Raw genomic sequence first — 9,925 nt, forward strand, 5'->3', positions numbered from 1 at the left:
AGCAGTAGTCATTAATTTTATCTTTCAGAGATCAGACTATCAACTGTATGACACAGAATCTGAAGATGTTGAGACAGTCATCTAATCTTAATAAACATAATCTGAATACTATGCAGACTGCTTAGAAGAAGTTAGACAAGATCAGAGAATTTACTAATGTGATCTCAGTCACAGATGACATCATCAATAACAATCATTTCTTCAAGCTATCTAGTGAGACATGCTTCAGTGATCTCATGAATGACAGTCTGTCAGCAGATGTTGCATTCTGAGACACATGTCTTACTAAACAGGAGACAAAGCTGTAACATGAGCTTGAGAATAATTGATAAGAGACTTAGAATGAATATGATGAGTAGAAGATCTCTGATTTTACTTTTCTTTATTCTATTTTCTTCTTTTTTCTTTTTCTTCTATAGTCAGTAGTTAAAAATAGTGATAATGAATTTTCTTTTCTTTTCTTCTTTCTCTCTTTTTTCTTATTACTTTTACTCATAACATTCTCTTTCTTATTCATCTCTCTTAGGCTTGACATGATCGCCCGCGAGGCCTCTTGATTATGAAGACTTTGACAAGATCTGAAGTATTCTTCATAATCACATTAAGAGGTTCTCAGATCAGATCTTTATATTCTCTTCACTTAATCTGAAGATATGTTTTTCTCCTCTCTATATATTTGCTGATGATCTTTTTGATTTCAAATTAAGACTGATTAGTTACAATGACTGACTCTGAGAGTGAATGTTCAAGATCTGCAGAATGTAGAAGTGTTTTTTTCAAATAAATAATAGAAATGACAGAGTGTATGTATCACTTGAGAGAAAGTAGTAGATAAAAGACAACATTGAAGACTTTTACAACAATCTCAAACAGATCAGTTCACAGAGATGAGATCTTTGAAGATTCTTAAATAGTATATTCTTTCTCATTCTTGCAGACCAGGTTAAGAAAAACAAAGTCACTTATCTTGATAACTGATTGAGTATAGAAGTGATTGAAGAATTTCATCATTTTAATCTTTATAAGAGTGTATATATCTAGAATGTCTCACTGTACAACATTATAAACTACAATGAATTCAGTCACATCTGTTAGAGCTTCTTTATCTCTCAGTGACAGTCACCTCAGCTTGACTCTCATAAGCAATTTAAATGAGAAGAGTATCACTGAGTGAGTGACTACTGAGTTCAGAGCTCTTTTCACCTGATTGAGTAGAGTTCTTCAAAATGATTCATACTTGTCTATGAGAAGCACTTGCAAGGTGATTTCAACAGTGAGATTGATTCACTCACTCTGATCATTTAAATGAGAATTGTAGATGATTGTCATTCAGCTCTTGATTTTCATCTGTTGAAGAATGCTCTTTTAAAATTATAACATGAATTTGAGATTTCTATCTGAGATAATAATCAGTGAGAGCTGTCAGTGATAGAGTACTTCTCTATAGAACTCTTCTACTCATTGTGAAGTGTCTCATTTCTCATACTCAGTAATTAGAATGATAGCTTTCAAGAATTTATCTGTGACTGTCAGTATTGTGTCACAGTCATCACTTATCAGCAATTCAGTAATGAAATCAATTAACAGAATCTCAAATAATTCTTTCAGAGATGAGATGAGATGTGATTTCCCTCACTGAGAGTGATTTAATAGCTTAGACAGTTGATAATTGAGATAACATGAGATGTGATCAAGAATCTGTTTACAAGTATGAGATAAGAAGAAGGATTGACACACAATGTCTTCTATTCAATGAAGACTCAGATGTCTGACAGTATTGTGACACATGCAGATGAGATCTTCTGCTAAGATCTGTATAATATAGAGACAGTCATTGACAAAGAACAGAAGACTGTCTTGAAGTGTGAATAAATGATATTTTTCCTCTCACACTACTTTACAATAGATCTTTCTCAAGACTGAATCAGTCAGTAGATTCTTACACAATTGATCTTTGATATTATTTGAGAGAGTGACATCTACATTGAATACAGCAGTAATAAACTCATTCTTGATTTCATCAGCTTGCTGAGTGAGTACTTGATATATCTTTTCTTAATTATCTTGAGAAATCTCTTCAGAATTGTCTGTGAGAGTGTGTAATTAGAAGAGAGTATTAACATTGTAATATAAAGTGTCTTTACAATAGCAGATTTTCATGCACAGACTATACATACTAAGAGTCAGAGCTTAATTCATCAATCAATTACTCTGATGATCTGTGACAGATAACTGAAGAGTGAATATAAGTGCAATGTGATTGATCACAATAATGAATTCACTGTTAAGATATTAAGAAAGCTTTTTCAGAGTCTATATCAATCTTAAGCACTCTAATTCAGTCACTCAATATCATCTCTCTGCTGAGTTCAATTATCATGATAGAAATAGAATGAGTCTCTTAATCTCATCAGCACTCATCTGATGCAGTGTGATTTCTATTTCACACTGTTTACTAGAATTTACATACATGATGAACAGTCACTTGAAGTCAGAGTATGCTCTTATAAGAGCATCTATTAAGGCCTGTTTAACAGTATTGAAGAAAAGTTGAGCCTCTGTGAGTAGAGCTTGAAATTGCAGAAATGCTTCAAACTCAATTAATTTGATTCTTGCTGTGTACAATGCTCTTTTCTTACCTGTTCAGAGATCATTGCACAGTATTCTGATTTTAAGTGTTTTCAGTACTTCTATTTTATCTGCATAGAAATTCACAAAGTCATGATAGTAGTTAAAGAGACTGATGACTCTCTTCAGCTCTCTGAGAGTTATAGAGAAGACCAGATTCATAATAACAGCTATCTTCTTCTTCTAAGTGAATATTTTCAGTCAGTTAACATGATGACTCAGTAAACACACAGAGAAGTAGATAAAATAACATTTGAATAAGAATATTATCACTTCAAACATCTCAAGAGTAGTGAATACTGTCTGCATGTGATAAAGATGATTATGTAGCAAACATGAGAAGATGATGATGTAATCAACATAGATCAAGATAAATTGCTATAAGAATTGTATCAGTATCTCTTTTATACATTGCTGAAAGAATTCAGATGAGATTATTAATCTCATTGTAGTAACTGTAAAGTGTTCAAGCTCTCAGTGCAGTATAATGAAGATGATTTTAAAGTGATCAGAATCTTCTATAAGCTGTTAAAAGAAGTCTTGACAGATATTTATTGATAAGAATACTATAGAATTACTCAATAACTGCAGAACATTCTGCTGTATCAGTAAAGAATACACATTTGAAAGCAATCATAGATTAATCTTTCATAAGTTCACAATCACACATGATTTCTCTTTATATCAGATCATGAACACAGAGAAAGTGATAGAGTTCTTGATCTCAAGAGAAACTCTCTCAATTCTCTTATTTTGAATAAGTGAGTTCAAGATTTGATCAGCTGCTTCTCAATCTCTTCATAAGAGAGAGTATAATCACTGCTTCAGTCTGAAAAAATTATCTTCATTAATGAACTGTAGTGATATCTTTACATTGTCTGAAAATAATTTCAGATTAAGATTAAAAAGTTTGTGATATCAGTTAATGATCTTCTGAATTACTTTATAATTATTCACTGCTCAGTGATCTAATATCTGTGCTTTAACTCACTCAGTGAGAGTGTTTGCTATGAAAATCTGAAGAGAATTGTCATGATCTTCTATATCTGTCAATAGAAATAATTCTGTATATAAGATAGAAAACAGAGATGACTTCTCAATTGAATCATTATTAATAACATTGACATCTGTAAAGCAGATGATAATTCTTTTTTACTTTTATAACAGAGAAGAGTTTCTATCTGTATGAATAGTGTCTCTGATGATCTTGACATTTATAGCATATTTTCCATGAAATACAATACACTTATCATGAATATCAATGATGACTCTCACTGATAATAATATATTATTTACTATAATCATATTGTATTCAAGATATCACATCAGGTGAAATTCACTCTTCAGATAAAAAAGAGCCTTATCATCTGTCTTTAGAGTAAGAGCTGTTAATATGAATAGGTTTGATTCATTTATATCTGAATCAACTTCTTAAATACATATATATCAGTTATGTGATAGAGCAGTCAGCTGATATTAAGAGAAGAATAAGCTTGCTATTACTGTATCAATAAGTAATATATCTGTATCTGTATCAATGCAAACTGAGAGATCATCTCAGAGAGTATTAATAAGAATGATAAGAAAGATGTAGAATAAGTACTTCAGTTTACTAATATATTCTTAATTACTTATAAGAACATCACACATTATGATAGTATATATATCAGTGTTAAATATACTCAGATAATTATCTGAGAGAGTATTTATAAATAAGACAGATCTCTCAGCATCTAACTTATTATCTATTTTTTCAACTCACTATCAGAATTTAGACTGAGATCTAGTTATAATAGATTATTATTCTCTTCTCTATCATTCTTTCATTTAACTTAATTCACTAGATCTTCTTTTCTGAGACAGTAGTTAATATAATGAGAGTTCTTACACACATAGCACTCTGCTATGAGTGCTGATAATTTATTCTCTGCATATCTAATCAGCAGTCTACTTACTATGAGAATACTTATAAGAGAAGTCACTGTGAGATCTGTAGTAGATATAGATGACTTAATAGTTTTTATCTATAATCTGATCAAGAGAGTCTGATAAGAGTGATAATTATTATTTTAGTTAAATTATCTGAAGTCTTGTATATATTCAGTGAATTGAGTTCTTTGATTAGTTTAAGTATATTAAGTAGCTAACTCATTGTCTCTAATTCTTCTTCAGGCCAGCGTGGCCCAGTTGGTAAGACTGGTAACCAAGGCCGCACACATTAGAGGTGTGTGGGTTCAAATCCCACCGCTGGCACCTGTCACTTCTTACCCATGAAAGCCCTCATGTAATAGGGGCTGAGCCTAATTAGTAAGGCTTGATGCGGGGTAGAACTCTCTACTGCAAGCCAAGCCACTAGTTAAGCAAGATCCTGCGAACACCCACCAGGGCCGGCATGGGATGCCAATGTCCCACTATCCTACTGTGCACCTGTCAAGGTTCTAATGATATAGAGCCAAGCCTAATGTAGTGGTTATACACTACTTAAGCAAGTCCCTAACTAGGGCTGTCATCAGAGCCTAGCTCCCCCTCAAATACAGGGAATGATTTTGAAAACCACCTGACTAGCAGGTCTAGACACACATCTAGGCCCTAGACAGGGCACTCTGATAGGCTCGAGCCTGCAAGCTCACTGCCAAGCCCTAATACTGGCAGGGAGAACTGCAGTCATCAAGCCTATGATTAGTCCCTAACACAGGGCGAGGTCATGACAGCTGATTGATAGGCCTATGAGCATCTGATGAGGCCGAGATCAGCAACCGGAAGCTTGGTGTGTACGCCATCAAGTGGGCGATGGCAGCCACTAACTAATGCCCCTGGAAATTAGTGGCTGGCCCGAGAGGACGGACGCGGTGGTCAGTTAATTATAGGGGGTTAAATGTAATTAGCTTAAGGTGCATCCTGCGGGTGGCTAGCGCCCGTAGTTCTCTTCAAAAATCTAACCTAGTTACTGAACTAGTGTGAAAAAAATCAGGTGTTTTATACACAAAAGTCTTTTATTCTTCTTTTGAAACAGTCTGACCAACTTTTCAATTGAAAACAGACTTAGAAATATCTCAATTGAAACAGTCTGATCAACTTTTCATTGAGTGAAAACAATGAGTTTAAAAATACACTCAGTTGATGTGGAAAAAGATGCTTTCTCAAATGCTATTTCTGAGATTGAAATTCTGAAGAGAAGAAAGAAAGAAGAAATAGAGAAATAACAAGTTCTTGAAATACAGAAACTTGAAAAAGTAAGCAAGATTCTTGAAAAGCAGTATCTGAGTGAGATGAATGAAGAAGTTCTGTTAATTCTTCATGCTCAGACTAGACAACTACAGGAGATAATTAAGTTCAAACTTGAAATCTCAAATACAGTTTAAAAAACCTTGAAAATTTCTAATACAATCACTGACTCTTTATCTTGCTCTTCTTCTTTCTTTCTTTCTACTTCTTCTTCTTCTTTGAATTAGAAGAAAACATATGCTCAAGCAGCTGAATCTGCTGTCTCTAAACCTGCTGTCTCAAAATCTGCTCAAAATCCTGAGAAAACTGAGAAGAATACTGCTCATACCTCTATTCATAGAAAAGTGAAAAAGAAAATGTAAAAAGAGAAAAACTTTCAAATCTTCAGAAATAGAAGACTTATTCTCAAAGTCTTAAATCAGAATATTCTGCAAAGAAACAAGCTAAACTCAAATCTCATTTTCAGAATCAGAAATGAAATTAATCAGCAGTTCTTTTCTCAGTTGATGACTGATATTGAAATTCAAAAATCAGTTATAGCTTCAATTGAGTCATTATTCTTTGAAAACTTCATTATTCTGACTATAATACCTGAATTCAGTGCTGAATTTCTTATTCAGAATGAGAATCTCTGAAAGTCAGCAGTAGAATCTTTGTTAAACATAATAATTCTATCTGAAAGAGATGAAAAGTGAAGTAAATTCATTCTTCATGATATTTCAGTTGAAATTTTTGACTGTGAAGAAGAAATACTACTTCTCAAAAATGAATTGAAAGAATACAACTTCATTCAACTGAGAAAGAAGCCTGTATGACTAAATTCAATTGAGTTCAGATAAAGCAGGAGAAATGTCTCTGTTCTAGTATATATAAAAACACTTGAACAGTTAAAGATCTCTGAAGTAAGAGTAGCAGGTTTGAAAATGAGAGTTCATGAATACAAAGACTCAAGAATGAATCTCAAAGCTTAAACACAGTGTTCAAACTGTCAAAGATATGAACACTTTGTAATCTTATATTTTAGAGACTCAAAATGTGCATTCTGTGCCAGAGATCATAAAACTAGTGAGTATAAATGTGAAACATGCTCAAAAAGAGATGAAATTTGTTAACATACTCTGCTTAAGTGCTCTAATTGCAAAGAAAAACATGCATCTAGCTTAAAAGAATGTATATTTACTTCTAGAACTCAAAAGAACTGAAGAAAAGATGAAGCTCAAAGTCAATCTAGAACTGAAGAGAAGAGTCAAGCCAGTAAACTCATAACTATAAGCTCAAAAAGAAGAAACTCTCAATTATCTAAGTCTTCAAACTTCAATTCTTCAGTGAAATGTAAACAGAATTTGAATTCTCAAACTTCTGTTAAGATTAGAGAATTGAGAAATGACTCTGATGATAAACTAGACATAATACAAGCAGTTGAGATTCCTACTTTTCAGAACAGTTATAATCTACTATCTGATGATAGTGATTAGATTCTACTCTACTCTCTTTTAGTATGAATATACAACAAAAACAATAAAAAAAGTTTAAAAACTCTTTAAAAATCACATTTATTCAAAATAATGTGAATAGAAACTCAAATTGTATTTATTCTTGTCTTCAAATTGCATTTGAATAAAAAGTTGATTTTATACTGCTTCAGGAGCCGAATTTTGATGCTGAGCAAAAATATGTCATTTCTCATTCAAGCTACTACTGCTTTTTATCTCAAAAGTCTGAGATAAAGTCAAGAGTAGTGATCTATGAAAGAAAGAGATCAAGATATTAATTTAATCTAAGATTTGATATCATGTCTGACTCTGATATTCTGGTGGGTGATATTATAGATAAAGAAAATGAGTTTAATACTATACAGCTCATAAATATCTATAATAAAAAGTCATTGAAGAAAAATAACAATATCTGAACAATTGATAGAGGATTTCTGAACATAACTCTATCAAGAAACTCTATAATTGCAGGAGATTTCAATGCACATCATTTCTGATGAAATTCAGAATGTAAGAGAGCAGTGAGAGCTGATAATCTGATTGAATGAATCTTTGAGCATTCAATAGATTTGATTAATAAGTCTGATCAATAAACATTCTTTAGAAAAGACATAAAACAGAAGTCTATTATAGATCTAACATTCATGTCACAAAATCTAATGAAAAGAAGACTTGTAAACTGATTTATTAATTCAAATGAGACATCAGAATCAGATCATGAGATTATTCAATTTGATATTGAACTGAGTGAAAAATAAATAAGTGAAAATCCTCTTCTCTCTAATCAGTATAACTTTGAAAAAGCTGATTGAAAAGCAGTTGAAAAAAGTATAAAACTGCTAAAATCTGAAAGATAGAATGAGCTATATTGAAATTCTGGTCAAGATATCTCAAATGAAATGCTTGAGAATAGAGTGAAGCTTATTACATCTATTATTCTAACAAGTGTTAGAGATAATATTTCAAAAAGAAAATCTTCTGAGTATTCAAAATCTTGATGAAATGAGAATATCTCATCTAAAAGAAAAGAATTAGCTACTGCTAGAAGAGATTGAAAGAATGATGTAATATCTGATGAAGAGTTCAAAGCTGTCAGAAATGAATATTTTTCAGATATTAAAAGAGCTAAAACAGACTGCTGGAATAAATTTCTTGAAGAAGCACAAGAGAAGGAAGTTTTTAAAGCTTTTAACTATACTAAAACAAGAAGTGTAGCAAAACTTCCAGCTCTAGAATATGAGTTTCAGAATGAATTATATACAGCAAACTCTTTTGAGGAAAAATGTCAAGCTTTCATGAGAATTCTCTTTCAGAACTCACCAGATTCAGATTCAGATTCAGAGGAAGAGAATATAACACTTCTCAACTACATTGATGAAAATGACTGAGAATGGTCTGATCTTACACAAGATGAATTAGAGTCAGCTATCTTCTCAAGTTCTGTTAAAACTGCTACAGGTCCTGATTCAATTAATCACTTGATTATTCAAAATACATATTCCTACTTAAAGAATGAATATTTTGAGCTCTTTTTCAATCTCTTGAAAAATGAATATCATTCTGAATGCTGAAGAGAAGCCACTGAAGTGATTCTTGCAAAACCTAATAGAAAAACTTCAATTCCTAAGTTATATAGAGTAATATCTCTATTGAACTGCCTAGGAAAGATTTTAGAAAAGATAATAGCTACTTGACTATCTTTTATAAGCTCTATAGATGATTCTCTTTTATTCAGTGAATAAATGAGAGATAGAAAACAGTGTTCTGCAATTGACACTGTTCTCTCAGTTATTCATGATATTCAAATAGCAAAGTATGAGAGTCTGGTCTCAACTGCAGTTTTTATTAATATAAAAGAAGCATTTAATCATATTTCAAAGTCAAAGTTAATTCAGACATTGAAGATATTAAAACTGTCACTTTCTCTAATAAAATGAGTTAACTGTTTTATATCTAAAAGAATTATACAACTCTTCTTTGATGAAATGAAATAAGACAAGACTGAGATAAAAATAGAAGTATGACAGAGATCTTCAATCTCACTCATTTTATTTGCAATATACACTGCATATCTATTCAAAAATAGAAATATGAGAATAGTGTGATCTCTGAGTTATGTGAATGATATTGATCTAGTCTACAGCTCAAAAACTATCAAAGAGAATTTGAAAGTAATTGAAGAAGCTGTAAAGAAAATCTTTGTTAGAGCAGATATTAATCAAATTCAATTTAATATGAATAAAACTGAGTTAATTCATTTCTTTTCTAGATTCAATGAGAAAGAACTATCTCTAACTCTTTTAAATAGAGAGATTAAACCCAGTGTAAATGTCAAATAATTAGAAGTATGATTAAACTTTAAGTTGAATTTTAAATATCACATTCAACAAAGAACTGTCAAGGCAGAAAGACTATTGAATAACATAATCAGACTATCAAATACAGAGAGGGGTCTATTCTTCCAGACTATGAGACAGTTATATATAGCCTGTATTACATCAGTAGCTGATTATGAAGTTCAAGTTTGATGAAATAATCAAGAGAATTTCACTGAACTCTTTCAAAGTCTGTAAAACAGA

At 31.7% G+C, this 9,925-nt stretch overlaps 1 non-coding gene across 1 annotated transcript; it reads left to right on the forward strand.

The window, feature by feature from the left end:
• The first annotated feature begins 4,800 nt into the window (after positions 1 to 4,800).
• On the forward strand, positions 4,801 to 4,881 carry BDCG_16417. The gene has a single exon. It is a non-coding gene; the product is annotated as a tRNA-Leu (tRNA).
• The last annotated feature ends 5,044 nt before the right edge of the window (positions 4,882 to 9,925 follow it).

Source organism: Blastomyces dermatitidis, assembly GCF_000003525.1.
Source record: "Blastomyces dermatitidis ER-3 genomic scaffold supercont1.2, whole genome shotgun sequence".
In the NCBI taxonomy this organism is placed as follows: domain Eukaryota; kingdom Fungi; phylum Ascomycota; class Eurotiomycetes; order Onygenales; family Ajellomycetaceae; genus Blastomyces; species Blastomyces dermatitidis.